General features: G+C 47.0%; 1 long non-coding RNA gene across 4 annotated transcripts; it reads right to left on the bottom strand.

Annotated features, from left to right (window-relative positions):
- Positions 1-279: 279 nt before the first annotated feature.
- LOC140599907 (uncharacterized) lies at positions 280-14,356 on the bottom strand. 4 transcript variants are annotated; one of them, XR_012002953.1, is made up of 4 exons: positions 14,109-14,356; positions 8,047-8,134; positions 6,955-7,144; positions 5,495-5,675 (listed from the first exon to the last, which is right to left on the bottom strand). It is a non-coding gene; the product is annotated as an uncharacterized lncRNA (long non-coding RNA). The 4 variants fall into 4 exon arrangements; XR_012002955.1 differs by lacking the exon at positions 14,109-14,356 and adding an exon at positions 8,645-8,761; XR_012002954.1 differs by lacking the exons at positions 5,495-5,675; positions 6,955-7,144; positions 14,109-14,356 and adding exons at positions 280-480; positions 8,645-8,761.
- Between the last annotated feature and the right edge of the window lie 2,315 nt (positions 14,357-16,671).

Here is a 16,671-nt window from a genome sequence, read left to right as displayed (position 1 = left end):
AGCTCTTGACAAAGAGATTAGCTGACCAAGGAAATTCCACCACTGCTAAGGTGAGAATTTCTGCAAATCCTGTTTTTTTTACGGTATTATATATGCCACAGATCAATAGCCATTATAGATTGTCTCCCTTTTTTCTCTGAAAATGGAAGTTTTGGGGTTTTTTGGTGTTGTTTTGTTTTGGTTTTGAGAGAAAGAGAGAGTGGTGGGGAGAGGCAGAGGAAGAGAGAGAAAATCTTTTTTTTTTTTTTTAAGATTTTATTTATTTATTCATGAGAGACACAGAAAGAGAGAGGCAAAGGGGAGAAGCAGGCTCCATGCAGGGAGCCTGACGTGGGACTTGATCCTGGGTCTCCAGGACTGAAGGCAGCACTAAACAGCTGAGCCACCTGGGCTGCCCGAGAGAGAGAAAATCTTAAGCAGGCTCCATGCCCAGTGAAGAGTCCGACAGGGGTCTCCATCCCAGGACCCTGAGATAATGATCTGAAAACAAGAGTCGGATACTGAATTAACTGAGCGGCCCAGGCGCCCACAAAATGATGGCTTTTAATTATGAGACTCCTTTTTTCCTTTCATAATTGTGCAACAGATGTGTCAGAATGGTCAAATATACTATTTTGCTAGATCCCAAAATCACAAGAGACCTCTAAGTCCAAACAAGAAGGAATTTGTGACATCTAGATACCATGAACTTTGAACTGAATAGGTTACTAACTGACTATCTGAGTCATTGGCCTTTGGAGAGGGCTCTATTTCTGTGAACGGCTGCATTATGTTAGATGGACGAACTAGGGTCATCAGGATGCTGAGCAGCCACGGGATTGACTGTTGTGAGCATCAGGTTCTTATTCGCCGGTCTAGGATGTATTCCCCCAGCCCCACTGCGCTTCAGATGAGGCTGCCTCCACTTCCAGTCCTAGCTCACAGCAGGCGTGGGACCCTAAGGCTGACCATGCATATATATCCACCTTCCTAATCACAGTCGGTTCAAATTCGAGATATGTCTGGATTAGAATCCTCTACCCATATGGAAAATGAAGTCCTTCTTCTGCTGTGTTTGTTGAAGCCGTTAGAATATCTAAGTCTAGAGCTGAGCGGCAAGGGGCCAGGACATGGAAATAACCTACTTCAGAATGCAGCCCCAAAAAGGAAAGCAGGGTCAAGAACTGGAAGGAGAACTTGAGTCCCACTGAAATCATTTCAGCCCAAAACCCCAGCTGTGCTTGAGACAATCCTATTCCTGGACTTTTCAACTATGTTTACCAAAGTATTCTCTTTGCAAGTCAGTTTGAGGCGTTTCCGATACTTACCACTAAAAAGGGTTCTGATTCATACACTTAGGTAAAGCTCCCACCCAAGGGAGAATACTTTGTTTTTATCACATTCTTGCCAGTGCAGCTAACATGAGATGGGTTTGATTTTGTTTCTCAGATGAAAAGATGGATTAAGAAAAAAAAAAAAGACAAAACTAGCATAATCTCATGTTTGCTTCTCACTGCCTAGTGCATCTTGGGCCCGACAAAAAGTGCTAACAAAATTGAAGCCCTCAGAACTGATTTAAAATAAAATGTTGCTTGAATGCATTTATCAAGATTGTGTACCACAACCTAAGTGGGGTGAGACTGTAATATTGGAGGGATGAGTCCATAGTCTGGTACAAAAAATACATTTTTCTATGTCCAGACACGAGGAAGGTGTCATAGTTATGCTTTTTCAAAATCTGGTACAATTCATTGTGAAGACAATATTTTATAAGGATGTGAGAAACTGCTGCCACTTGCTTGTCTATTTCCCCTGTCAGAATAATCTGTTTATAACTCAGAGTTTATTTGATACAGTCGGGACAGTGGTGGAGGCTAGAGGGAAAGCTCTGAAGGTATGATTTGTGGATCCAGTCTTCTTAAAAATCTAATTAGAGAAATCAATGTGATGACATGTGAAGAGGGAAAAAAACCAGTTTGGACAACCTTAACATCCTTCCTCCCATCCCACCTTAAGGCCACTTCCATGCCTGCACTTCCTCCAGTTCGGTTATAGAGACCAATAAAAATTTGTTTTTCTCTTAAGCTGCTTTGATTTGGATTTCTCTGGTTTGCAACCAGAGAATCTTAACTATTAATAAAAATGGCTTTCCATTACTCCTGGGATGAATTCCAGAATCCTTGACTGGCCACAGAATTTTCTTCTGCAGTCTCGCTTCAGGTCCCTCTCCCTTACCTGACTCCACTGCTCAGGCATCTTGTAGCTCTTTGAATACCTGCAACTCTTTCCTATTTCCAGGCCAATACATGCCATTCCTTATTCCAAAAATGAAAATTGTACTTATCCTTCGGAATTCAACTTGAACATCACATTGGAGAAAATGCTTCCCGATCTCCCAATCCTAACAATCTATCTCTTCTATGTTGATCTTAGTATCTTGTCATTGGGGAAGGGGAGGTGTTTTGTTTTGGTTTCTGCCTTCAGAGCATTCATTCCATTTGTAACATATATTTGATTGCTTACTTTTTCATCATCTGTCTCCCTCCCTAGACTATAATCTCCTCTCCATATCAGTTTTGTTCATCACTATGTTCTCTGAACCAAGCACAGGCACATAAGGGGCTCAGTAGACGTTTATCATATGACTACCATACTCTTCCAGGGAGTACACTTGCTGCTTCCTTTTCCACATCTCTTACTGTATCAGCCAGAGTTCAACCAAAAAAGTAAAGCCACACAAGGCATATACTGCATATATACGAATCTATATATGTGGGGGGGATATCTACGTATGTATGTATATGACACATGTACACACACAACACGGATCTCCTATAATTGTGAGATCAAGTGAACATTCTCTGTAAGGTTGTGGACTTTTGTCTGATGTGGGTGTGTGACAACCGCAGGTCAAGTTGGAAAGAGAAGATGGATACCAAGTGGGGGAGAACAAGGACAAGCTGGAACCCGCAAGCACAAACTAGAAGCCTTGTCATTTCTCATTGCCTCCAGTCTTGGTGATGCGGGTGTCCTGCGGGAGCAGATGGCACTCTTCATTACAGAATTAAACACACAGTGGCCCAGGAGTCCAAGAAGCTTAGGGAGGCTTCAGAGGAAGGTGGAACAGGTGCAGGTCTGGCAGCCGCCCCACACCAAGGAGAGAGCCAACAGCCATGAGACAACTTAGGAGAGCTACAAAAGCACCAGTCACTGCCTTCTGAAATTTAAAAAAAAAAAAAAAAAAAAAAAATGACTGCTCTTTCCCTCCCATCATCAAAGTCTTCCACATTAATATCACTTGTGGCCCACCTGTAAAGTGAAACGTGCAAGGAATGAAAGTCTGAGAAATACAGCCAATTTGGCAACATTACAAAGCTACCACACTCACTTGCTCCAAAGTGTCTTCTGCCTGAAACAGTTCATTAACAACCTTCTAAAATTAGCTCCAGTGACTTTTCCACAGTTCTCATTGTCCTCAGCTTCTACCATATTTGACACTTGGGACCATCCTTTCCTCTGTGAAATCACCTTTCCCACTTTCTTTAATCAAACTACACTCTTCTGGCTTCTCTCTCTCTCTCTCTCTCTCTCTCTCTGCATCATATGGGATATGGCTCCTTTTTCTCTTCCTGTCCCTAAATATCGATATTCACCACTATTCTGTATTTCCCTCTACTTCCCCACATTTTCATTTGCCTCATCAGTTTTATAGTTCTAAATAATAGTCTCTCCCTGCCTTCAGGGACATCCCCTTGGATATAATGAATAGGCCTTGGGACGTTGGATTTGAACAGTGCTAGATCTAAATCCCAGTGGTGCAACTTACTGCCACATGACCTTGGGTAAATTAAACTTTCTGAGTTTCAGTGTCTCTGTTAAAAAGACAAGATAAACAATGTCTAGCAATAATACCAGGGGGCCATGAGGACCCCTCTGGAACACAGTATTATCCAATAACTGCTAGATTCCTTGCATTTCTTCCCTTTGCTTCCCCATTCCATCCTCCAAACCACTACTAGTCATTTTCATGCTAACTGTTACATTCCTGCTTAAAACTAGAGTGACCACGGATGCCTAGATAGCTCAGCAGTTGGGCGCCTGCCTTCAGATCAGGTCATGATCCCAGGATCCGGGATCGAATCCCGCATCAGGCTTCCTGCGGTGAGCCTGCTTCTCCCTCTGCGTATTTCTCTGCCTCTCTCTCTCAGTCTGTGTCTCTCATGAATAAATAAATAAATCTTTATAAATTAATTAATTAATTAATTAATTAATAAAACTAGAGTGACCAATTCATCCAGGGACTCTCCCTTAGTCCTGGGCAAACCCACAATTCTTCAGTGGTTCCGCTTTGCCTATCATAGTTATAGCACTATGTTAATCAAATCTCCAGGGTGCTATGAAGATTCTTCAGTGGCTTCTGTAAATAAATGTATTGGAATTCTATAAAATGTCCATTTTTTAGAAGGAGTGCTCTGCCAAAAACCCCAGGCCTAAAGGAGTGAGTTCAAATACCATCCCATGGTATCCAAGACCCTTAGCAATCTAGCATGCATGCCTCTCCAACCTCACTTTCCACTACCCTCCCCCTTTTACTCTATATTTCATTCACATCACTTTTTATATTCCCCAGTACTGTATTTCTTTTTTTTTTAGATTTTATTTATTTATTTATTTACTTATTTATTTATTTGACAGAGAGAGCACAAGCAAGGGGAGCAGCAGGGAGAGGCAGAGCGAAAAGCAGATGCCCTGCTGACAGGGAGCCCGACAAGAAGCTCGATCTCAGAACCCCAGATCATGACCTGAGCTAAACGCAGGTACTTAACCAACTGAGCCACCCCGGTGCCCCTACAACACTGCATTTCAGATCTCTGTGCCTATAATATTCCATTCCCTCTGACCAACATGTTCCTACCCACCCGGTCACTAGTACAAACACCCTACTTCTTCAACACCCAGCTCTAGCAACACTGCCGTTATCTTCCTCAAGATTGCCTGTGCTGGGCAGCCCCGGTGGCTCAGTGGCTTAGTGCCGCCTTTGGCCCGGGGTGTGATCCTGGAGACCCAGGATTGAGTCCCATGTTGGGTTCTCTGCATGGAGCCTGCTTCTCCCTCTGCCTGTGTCTCTGCCTCTCTCTCTCTCTCTCTCTCTCTCTCTCTCTCTCTCTCTCTCTCTCTCCCCGTCATGAATAAATAAATAAAATCTTTAAAAAAAAAAAAAAAAAAGATTGCCTGTGCTGCCTTCTCAGCTCCTCATCTGAGATAATCATTCCCTGCATTGAAACACACTACAGTTTGACCCGATCTCTATTATAGACCTGAGAACAAAGAGTTACAATTTTAGGTCTCTTTCTGTCCCTCTTTGTAGACTATGAATTCCTAGAAAGGAACTGTGCCTTCTCTTCAAGGACTCAGGCAAGTTGCCTAGCTTCAGTTTCCCCTTCTTTCAGGTTGAGTGTGATGATTATATTTCATAGCATATGCCAAAACACAAAACAAAACAAAACCCTTTGCATGATGGAAAAATTCAATAAATTTATTTTTAAGTATGTTATATCAGGAACTTCCACTATCTGAACCTAAGCTATTTTTTCAAACTTATTTCTCACTATTAGTCATCATCCAACAGGTAGTCCAGCGAGAAGCTCCCTTTATTGTTTTCTTTACTTCTTCAAGGTCCAATTCACAGAAAATTACTAAGGGGAAAAGAAGAAGAAGAAAATAATCTCAATTTTCTTTTCTGTGATAGCAAAGGCATAAATTTCTTTTGAAATTTATATCCTCTGTGCTTACAGCATAACACTACATATTGTGACCTTTTAAAACAGTGCTGTTCAAAGACTGTAAAGATTTGTTGCACTTTTGCAACTACAGACATATATGTGATACTTAGAAATTTTATTTTAAGCTGAACAAAATAAACCCAAACACTGCGGTCTCCTGAGCCTTAGCACAGCACTTCTTCAGGACCAAGCCAAAATTCCTTGTGAGAAAACAATAGGAAAGAGAGTGTTTTCATAGAAAGGTGAGAAAATTATGGCCATCGCAGGTTAACTAAATCATGGAAAGGCAGGTATTGAGATCGCGGCACAATGAAGACAGGAATTCAGCGTTTTCTCTACTGTTCTCATCCAGGAGAAAAAAAAAAAAAAGATGAGGCGGCCACTGACAACCTGGCTTACTACTCCTATCTGTATTCAGGGTTGAATTTATACCAGTGTGGGCACCAGCAGGATTCTGATACTCATAATCCAAGAAAGGGAACAGAGAGCTGGAGCCAGAAACAAGTAGGAAATGGATCAAGAGGCAAGAGACAAAGAGAGAGACAGAGAGAGAGAGAGAGAACAGAAGAGTGCTGACTAATTTTTCCCTTTCCTGGCTTTGCCAGTGGCAATATCTAGCTCACTCCCTCTGTGTGCTCTGGCAGAGAGGCAGCACATTCTATCTTGTTAAGCTAGGGCAGCATGTGCTCTTTAATTGCAGAAAACAAGGTGGGGGTGGGAGAGAGAGAGATTCATAAAAGGAATTTTTCCCCCTTTCTTTTCATAAATGGTAAGAGGAAGGAAATAGAACACATTAGTATGGAGAACCATCATTCTCTCCCGGAGGAGTTAGGAGAGCTAAGATCTAGTCCCATCCAGCCACACAGAACAAATATTTTGAGCTCTTTGGGCTTCCATTTCCTTATCTGAAAGAGCAGGGGACTGTTTGGGTCTAAATTTCTACGTTTTTGTACTAAAATACTTTGAGAAAGTAATGATCATTTTCATGGAAATAAGGGAGGAGACAGAAAACTAGTATTTAGTAACACTCATCTTGTGCCAGGTTAGTGGGACTATGGTTTTAAAAGCACAGACCCCAACAGCCTAGGTTTGTGTACGTGGTCTGCCACCTACTACTGTGTTACCCAGGGCAAGTTACCTAACCTCTCTGTGCCTTCATGGCCTCGACAGTGAACAGGAAAATGATACTTACCCAAAGGATAGCTGAGATTATATGTGTGTGTACATGTATAAAATCCAGCCTCGGGCACCTGGGTGGCTCAGTGGTTGAGCACCAGCCTTTGCCTCAGGTGGTGATTCCAGGGTCCTGGGATGGAGTCCCACATCAGGCTCCCCACAGGGAGCCTCTTCCTATGTCTCTGCCTCTCTCTCTCTCTCTGTGTCTCTCATAAATAAAAAAATAAAATCTTAAAAAAAATCCAGGCATATGTATATAGATATAAAAAATCCAGCCACATATAAATATGCATGCACACACATATATATATATGCACACACATACACAAAAAAATCCAGCCATATATATATATATATACACACACACACACACACAATATATACACACACACACGCAGAGTAGTATTATATACATAGAACAGTAACTGGCAAAAAGAATTGCTCTATAAATGCTATTATAATGATCATCACAACTCTGTAAAGTGGGCAGGCCTTTTTTGCATATGAAAACCAAAATGGATGAGAAAACCAAAACTTCAAAGCTTTGAGCTTCTCTGACCTCCATGTTTGGTCTGACAGTTCTCAGAGATTAAAACTGTCCACTTGAAATTCCAGGGTATTTAAATCTCTGCATGGACAAGCCTGTCCCTTCCTCTCCTTGCTTTGCCAGTGGCAAAATCTAGCTCCCTCCCACATCAGGAGAAGGAAATTCTTTTGAAGAAAAAATTAGTAGGCCCTTTCCTCCCGATGAGAGAGGAGGGGAACACCATGTGGAAGAAACTCCCAATTCAGAAATCAAAACCTGGGGAAGCCCCATCCCAGGGTAAAATCAAATACTACAGATGAGAAAACACGGACTCTGACAATTTGGATCAGTCAGTTTCTTTTTGGGGGGGAGGTGAGGGACTAAAGTTAAGAAACCATAGAGATTCTATTCCACTCCATAGCTCTCACATTATGGAAAGAGGAACCATAAAATAAATCGGTAGTTACTGAGAGTCCATGAAAGAGAAAGAATACCTGAGGCTTGAAAGAGCTACACAGTATATAAAAGAATCCAGAAAGTAGCCGACTAAGGCTAGAGGTATGGTGTTTGAACTTAACTTACCTGTTCAACAAGTAGTTACTCCGTGTTACTTTTCTGGCAGGTACTATTCCAAAAGCTGGTTACACCGTCTGATTGGACATCCATGACCCTGAGGGATTTTACAAAGTAGTGAGGGAGGAACAAGACAACAAATATAACTGTAAGTATGGCAGTGCTAGAACAAACAAAACCCAACTGTAACAAAAAGACGATATTGAGAAGATAACAGGGTATAACGAATCTAAAGATTTATTTATTTATTTATTTATTTATTTATTTATTTATTTATTTATGAGAGAGAGAGAGAGAGAGAGAGGCAGAGACACAGGAGGAGGGAGAAGCAGGCTCCATGCCGGGAGCCCGACGCGGGACTCGATCCCAGGACCCCAGGATGATGTCCTGAGCCGAAGGCAAGTGCCAAACCGCTGAGCCACCCAGGGATCCCCAGGAATCTACTTTTGACTAAGTGTTCATTCAGGAAGAGCGAGGGGAGGGAGAAACATTTGAAGCACATGAAACAAAAGGTGTGAAAATCCCAAGTAAGAGTTAATCTAACCATGAGAAGGCCAACATGGATTCCTTGACCTCCAATAAAGGTCTTCCCACAATAATTACTTACGATTTCTAAATCTCCTAAGAACACATCCAGATGCTGGATTCACTTTTTCTTTCTCTCTCTTTTTTTTTTTTTTTTTTTAAACATCTATTTCAAAGGTTACCTTGGCCCCAACCTAAGTCTTTCTCAGAAGAGTGAGTCACAAGACAAAGCCAGCCCTTCCCCCTCCCGCATGTAAAAATAGCTTTTCCAGGGCGGCTGTTAGAATTGGCTTTTTTCCATCACGTTTATGCTCTATTGAAACTAAACACTTAAATGAGCAACTTAACTCGGGTTTGTAGTCTAGGAGAAATGACAATAGGTTTGGTTCTGCCTTGAGAGTCAGGGAGGCATTTGAAATGGCTAATTTACAATTAATACCCGTGACCCCACAGAAGCAAGACCCCTGTGATCCCGGTTCCGTAAAACAGCCCTGAACCGTGCACGTGACTGGGACAAAACGCACAGGGCTCCGGGTCCTGAGAGGTCGCTTCTGAGCCCAGCAGCCTGGTACCCGCGCTTCGACAGATCATGGACACAGGCCCAAGGCCTCCCGACATCTTGACCTGTTGCTCAATTTGGCCACCAGAGGGAGACCCGGGAGCCGTCGAGCCCCGAAAGGAAACCACACCCATATGATGGTCACTTATTATCCAAGTGTTTCTTCTCTGACTTTTCGAAAGAAGCAAAAGGAAAATGAAAAATGCTTAGGAGACACTTAACTTTTTTTTTTAAGGAGATAAAATTCACGGGACATAAAATTAACCGTTTTAAAAGTGTACGAGTTGCTGGCATTTAGCACAACCAACAATGCGGTGCAACCATCCTCTCCTGTCTCTAGTGCTGAACCAGGAGATGCTTGCGGGTGATGGGAAGCCCGTGCAACCATTCTCCGCCTCCCCCCATGGCCCTGAACCTAGGAGATACTTGCAGGTGATGGGAAGCCCATGCAACCATTCTCTCTCTCTCTCTCTCTCTCTCTCTCTGTGGCCCTGAACCTAGGAGATGCTGGCAGGTGATGGGAAGCCCATGCAACCATTCTCTCTCTCTCCCTCTCTCTCTCTCTCTCTCTGTGGCCCTGAACCTAGGAGATGCTGGCAGGTGATGGGAAGCCCATGCAACCATTCTCTCTCTCTCTCCCTCTCTCTCTCTCTCTCTCTGGCCCTGAACCTAGGAGATGCTTGCAGGTGATGGGAAGCCCATGCAACCATTCTCTCTCTCTCTCCCTCTCTCTCTCTGTGGCCCTGAACCTAGGAGATGCTTGCAGGTGATGGGAAGCCCATGCAACCATTCTCTCTCTCTCTTCCTCTCTCTGTGGCCCTGAACCTAGGAGATGCTGGCAGGTGATGGGAAGCCCATGCAACCATTCTCTCTCTCTCTCTCTTCCTCTCTCTCTCTCTGGCCCTGAACCTAGGAGATGTTTGCAGGTGATGGGAAGCCCATGCAACCATTCTCTCTCTCTCTCTCTCTCCCTCTCTCTCTCTGTGGCCCTGAACCTAGGCGATGCTGGCAGGTGATGGGAAGCCCATGCAACCATTCTCTCTCTCTCTCTCTCTCCCTCTCTCTCTCTGTGGCCCTGAACCTAGGCGATGCTGGCAGGTGATGGGAAGCCCATGCAACCATTCTCTCTCTCTCTCCCTCTCTCTCTCCCTCTCTCTGTGGCCCTGAACCTAGGAGATGCTTGCAGGTGATGGGAAGCCCATGCAACCATTCTCTCTCTCTCTCCCTCTCTCTGTGGCCCTGAACCTAGGAGATGCTGGCAGGTGATGGGAAGCCCATGCAACCATTCTCTCTGTCTCTCCCTCTCTCTCTCCCTCTCTCTGTGGCCCTGAACCTAGGAGATGCTTGCAGGTGATGGGAAGCCCATGCAACCATTCTCTCTCTCTCTCCCTCTCTCTCTCCCTCTCTCTGTGGCCCTGAACCTAGGAGATGCTGGCAGGTGATGGGAAGCCCATGCAACCATTCTCTCTCTCTCTTCCTCTCTCTGTGGCCCTGAACCTAGGAGATGCTGGCAGGTGATGGGAAGCCCATGCAACCATTCTCTCTCTCTCTCTCTTCCTCTCTCTCTCTCTGGCCCTGAACCTAGGAGATGTTTGCAGGTGATGGGAAGCCCATGCAACCATTCTCTCTCTCTCTCTCTCTCCCTCTCTCTCTCTGTGGCCCTGAACCTAGGCGATGCTGGCAGGTGATGGGAAGCCCATGCAACCATTCTCTCTCTCTCTCTCTCTCCCTCTCTCTCTCTGTGGCCCTGAACCTAGGCGATGCTGGCAGGTGATGGGAAGCCCATGCAACCATTCTCTCTCTCTCTCCCTCTCTCTCTCCCTCTCTCTGTGGCCCTGAACCTAGGAGATGCTTGCAGGTGATGGGAAGCCCATGCAACCATTCTCTCTCTCTCTCCCTCTCTCTCTCCCTCTCTCTGTGGCCCTGAACCTAGGAGATGCTGGCAGGTGATGGGAAGCCCATGCAACCATTCTCTCTGTCTCTCCCTCTCTCTCTCCCTCTCTCTGTGGCCCTGAACCTAGGAGATGCTTGCAGGTGATGGGAAGCCCATGCAACCATTCTCTCTCTCTCTCCCTCTCTCTGTGGCCCTGAACCTAGGAGATGCTGGCAGGTGATGGGAAGCCCATGCAACCATTCTCTCTGTCTCTCCCTCTCTCTCTCCCTCTCTCTGTGGCCCTGAACCTAGGAGATGCTTGCAGGTGATGGGAAGCCCATGCAACCATTCTCTCTCTCTCTCCCTCTCTCTCTCCCTCTCTCTGTGGCCCTGAACCTAGGAGATGCTGGCAGGTGATGGGAAGCCCATGCAACCATTCTCTCTCTCTCTTCCTCTCTCTGTGGCCCTGAACCTAGGAGATGCTGGCAGGTGATGGGAAGCCCATGCAACCATTCTCTCTCTCTCTCTCTTCCTCTCTCTCTCTCTGGCCCTGAACCTAGGAGATGTTTGCAGGTGATGGGAAGCCCATGCAACCATTCTCTCTCTCTCTCTCTCTCCCTCTCTCTCTCTGTGGCCCTGAACCTAGGCGATGCTGGCAGGTGATGGGAAGCCCATGCAACCATTCTCTCTCTCTCTCTCTCTCCCTCTCTCTCTCTGTGGCCCTGAACCTAGGCGATGCTGGCAGGTGATGGGAAGCCCATGCAACCATTCTCTCTCTCTCTCCCTCTCTCTCTCCCTCTCTCTGTGGCCCTGAACCTAGGAGATGCTTGCAGGTGATGGGAAGCCCATGCAACCATTCTCTCTCTCTCTCCCTCTCTCTCTCCCTCTCTCTGTGGCCCTGAACCTAGGAGATGCTGGCAGGTGATGGGAAGCCCATGCAACCATTCTCTCTGTCTCTCCCTCTCTCTCTCCCTCTCTCTGTGGCCCTGAACCTAGGAGATGCTTGCAGGTGATGGGAAGCCCATGCAACCATTCTCTCTCTCTCTCCCTCTCTCTCTCCCTCTCTCTGTGGCCCTGAACCTAGGAGATGCTGGCAGGTGATGGGAAGCCCATGCAACCATTCTCTCTGTCTCTCCCTCTCTCTCTCTCTGGCCCTGAACCTAGGCGATGCTGGCAGGTGATGGGAAGCCCATGCAACCATTCTCTCTCTCTCCCTCTCTCTCTCTCTCTCTCTGTGGCCCTGAACCTAGGAGATGCTGGCAGGTGATGGGAAGCCCATGCAACCATTCTCTCTCTCTCTCCCTCTCTCTCTCTCTCTCTCTGGCCCTGAACCTAGGAGATGCTTGCAGGTGATGGGAAGCCCATGCAACCATTCTCTCTCTCTCTCCCTCTCTCTGTGGCCCTGAACCTAGGAGATGCTGGCAGGTGATGGGAAGCCCATGCAACCATTCTCTCTGTCTCTCCCTCTCTCTCTCTCTGGCCCTGAACCTAGGCGATGCTGGCAGGTGATGGGAAGCCCATGCAACCATTCTCTCTCTCTCTCCCTCTCTCTCTCTCTCTCTCTGGCCCTGAACCTAGGAGATGCTTGCAGGTGATGGGAAGCCCATGCAACCATTCTCTCTCTCTCTCCCTCTCTCTCTCCCTCTCTCTGTGGCCCTGAACCTAGGCGATGCTGGCAGGTGATGGGAAGCCCAGCCGTTCCCGGCCGCGTGCCTCTCCGGTGCGCCTCCACCCGCACCCCCTTAGGAGGGTGTCCCCGCGCATTCTCCCAACAAGCTCCTCCACCCGGGTCACAGACTGGGATCCGGGGTTAAAATCACACGTTCGAAACCCAAACACCATCTCGGGCCTTCAGCTCTTTTCTCGGGGTATTCGCGCGCTTGCAGGAGGGCAAGCCGGTGCGGGGGACTTCGTTCTGAGAATTCTATACCTAACGTGTCGCATCATTTCTCGGCCCAGAAATGAATAAATTATTTAGACGAAATAGAGTCGCGCGGCGGGAAGTAGCAAGGTGCGCGCGCAACAGCCTCCAGGCCGGGCCGGGGCAGGACCAACGTGGCTCCGCTGCGCCCCGCGAACATTTCGACCTTCCTGGGCTGGCACCGGGCCAGGGCGTCCAAGGGCACCAGGTCAGGTGGTCGGTGACGACATTTGGGGGGGAAAAGCAGAACTGAACAATTAATGGATAGAAGCTGAGGATGTGCAGCCGAAATTCACTATTTTATTAAAGAATCTAATCGACCTCGTGGGGCCTGGGCCCAGGGAAGGGTAAAAAAAAAAAGAAGAAGAAGAAGAAGAAGAAAAAAGAAAGAAAATGCCCAACTGGAGAGGCGAGGGGGAGGGGAGGTGCTGGTGGTGACTCTGGGAAAGCGGGAGGGAGGGAAACCGAAGAGCGAAGGAGGCCGGATCCGCCCTAACAAAGAGGCAGAAACTGTGTCTCAACAGCCACCGAATCCAGTTCAGGGCGGTTTGAGCCAGTTTCTGAGCTGGATTGAGAACAACAGCCTCGGCTGAGACTTGACTAGGGTGAGATGGAAAACACAAAACGGACTTCTTAGAAAGAAGTGGAGTTGGCCTGGACTCGCCTGAGCCTAAAGCGGTTTCCTGGAGTAGCAGAGTCGGATAAAATATCCGGCCCGGAGCCGGAACAGGGGTCTGTAACCGGAGGACAACTACGGAGCCCCGCCTCTGTGCCATGATCCGGCCCGCGTTTTCTCTCTTACTGCCCCTGATTGTGGCTGGTGAGGGAAAAGGGCCCCAGGGTATCAGTTTTCAGAGAAAGCTGGCTGCAGTGTTGGGGGAGGGGAGGACTCTGCGTCTTGGGTAGTTTGAAGTGTGTGCTAGGTGGGGGGCGGGTGTGTGAGAGGGTCTGAAGGAGAGAGAACAACACTTCACACCCTGCAGTTCACACCATCCCCGCGCACCTTTACTGCATTATTGCACAACCTCAAAATGCACCGCATACAGGTGTGGGAGCATCCCACATACAACTGGCACTTACCCGTGCAACGACCGGGCTTCTCCAGCCCTACGCGTTAATGACAACGAACCCACTCAGTACTGTCCATGTGCCCTTTTCATTCGTGTCCTAAAATACAAACAAGCTGTACGTACCTTCTCAACCAAGAGATGCAGCAGTATTAGGTAACACTGCAACGATAATCCTGCCCTCGTCTCTCCTCCGCAGGTGCCAGAACCTCCGGGACGGGGACGTATGATCAGCCCCACCCCGAAGTGGCTCTTCTGAGAGGCTAATAGCCTGCGAGGTGGTCTGCAGCTGTTTGAGGGTGTGCACATCCTGCGGCCAGGTTTGGCTCAGCCTTCCCGGACCAGTTACATCTCCTGACAACCCCCCAGACTCCAAAAGCTGACCTAGGAATTCTAGACAAAGTCTGGGCCTGCCTTGGGAGGGAGAGGAGAGCAGAGGAAATTTGGGGGGGAAGGGGGAAGGTGCTAAATTCACTCTCCCTTGAGCGTCCAAAGAGGTTAAGAATCTCCCTGGAGCACCAGGTTTAAGTGCCTCCAGACCCCAGGGCTTCTGTGACTTGGAAGGCAGCCCTGGTATAGGCGGCTTGTTGGGGACCCCTATGGAGTTTAAAGATTTCAAATACACACATTCAATTGCAAGCTGGTCTGTAGGTTTCAGAAATCCCCTAAGAGGTTGGGGGAGGGGAGAGGGAGAAGGTCAAGCTGAAAGATGTCACAATCCTTTCACTTGTAGATAGACAGTTGGAACACACTCACTTTGCATTACTTGCGTGCAACAACCTACCAGAAATCAAACTTGTTACTAGCATCTTCTATTTGATGCTTATTACACAAATAACTAGTATGTTGCTCCTATATGTTCATTTATTAAACTTTTAGTCCTGGTGCTACACATTTTGCTAGAAGGCTTGTTCTGTTATTTAAGGGGTTTTGTTTTATTTAGTAGGGGACAGTGTTTCTCCCCCACAGGACCATAAAGACGTCTACAGAAAACAGAATAGTAACAATCATAATACTGAGAGCTCGTGATAAGCCGGACATAGCACCAAATGTTTCATATATTAAATTATCTCCTTCAACGCTCACCATATATCTCTGAGTTAGATAGCATCATCCCCATTTCAGAGATGAGGACAATGAAGCTTGCAGCCAAGAGTAGTCTTTTATCGATTGAAGTGGCTGGCCAGCATTCTGGCTTTAGAGTCCGTGTTAAACTGCAAACTCACTGGCTCACGGTTATAAAGTTTTTTCTAGATCCTACTATGCATCGACCTACTTTGGCCTGGGGAGGAAGATGGTCATAGTGAAGAAGGAAGGGAATTGGTTCAGCGATGAGAACATGGTTCCTGCCTTCAATGAGCTTTCAATCTAACAGCTGTTTTTTTCAAGGACAATTCAGGACTGCCTGACGGGGGATTATTTTTTTTCTGCCTCTGGGCCTCAGAGGCCATCTGGGGGAAAAGGTTTGGAATTTCCCTACCATTTCCGTGCTGTGGGGAGGAATATTTGAAGCGAGGACGGCCCTAGTACGAGCAGGCAGCACAGGCAGGCGGGGTGGAAAGGGGCAGGGCGAGGCCGCTGGGGAGCCGTAGCCATGGCAACCCAGCCTGCTTTCCAGAACAATGTCTCTAACCAGGAAAACAGCTCGGGAGAGCTTTCTCCTCATAATCCCCATGGCCAGTCCGGCCAGGGAATGCACAAAGGGGATTCTTTTTTTGTAGAGAAATGACTCTTTACAAGGCCCAGAACAAAGGAAAACATTTGTTGTATAGGATCTGTCTTTGTATTGGGCTGGAATAAAATCAACAAAGCGCAGTTACTTAGTTCCTCTTTACTATTCACAGGAAATGAACACAGCTTTGTTACACAAGCTTCCTATTTTTGGAAAACATTTAAGTTTTATTTTGTCCCCATTTTACAGATGAGAGATCAGTAGGCATGAATGGACATTCGGTCTCTAGAACTGTAATTAAAACACCTGGGTGTCCTTTCACAAGGTTTTGTGAAGCTAGTCCTGCCTTTTGCTACAGATAATGTGCAATGTCCACGTGCTGGGGAGGGGAGAACCCTGCGTGCTACCAGGGCCCTAGACTCGGGTCCTTCCACTCTGTTTCCTGCCACTCACCCCTCCTCCGTACCAGCACCCCTTAGCCTAGAGGAAGAGGCAGACAGAAGAAAGGGAGCAGGGATGGGGGGTGGGGGGGGAGGCGGGGAAACAGAGGAGGTGGAAGGAGAAGGGAGTGAGCTGAGGAGCGGAAGGATGAGTGGGGGAGGGGAGGAGGAGGCATGCGGAAGACATTCCAGCCCCACCCCTGCAAGTCTCCACTCCAGCGAGTTTGGAAACTCCTGCTCAGAGGTCTAAAAGGCGGCAGTGTGCGCTGAATGGCTGCAGCCTCCAGGCTTTCAAGTGATCCACGGCCAGACTACACCCTGCACGTTGAAGGCTATCTCTATCTCTGCTAGAGCTAGGGTATGACCTCCCTAAAGAGGAGAACGGGGATGCGGTTGGCAGTCCCCACCCACAAGACCGAGAACAAAGGCCGTTACTATAAGTTTAATAACAGATCTTCCATAAATACCCACACCTATAAATAATGTAACTCTTTAACAGATGGATGAACCAGAAAGAGTAAGAGCTCAGCTACCTCATAGTAATAAAAGCCCTGCTCCCAGTGTCTCTGCGGCCTGG

Source organism: Vulpes vulpes, chromosome 8 (assembly GCF_048418805.1).
Source record: "Vulpes vulpes isolate BD-2025 chromosome 8, VulVul3, whole genome shotgun sequence".
NCBI classification, from domain to species: Eukaryota; Metazoa; Chordata; class Mammalia; order Carnivora; family Canidae; genus Vulpes; species Vulpes vulpes.
The sequence above is the reverse complement of the archived record's forward strand: the minus strand, read 5'-3'. Positions and strand labels throughout refer to the sequence as shown.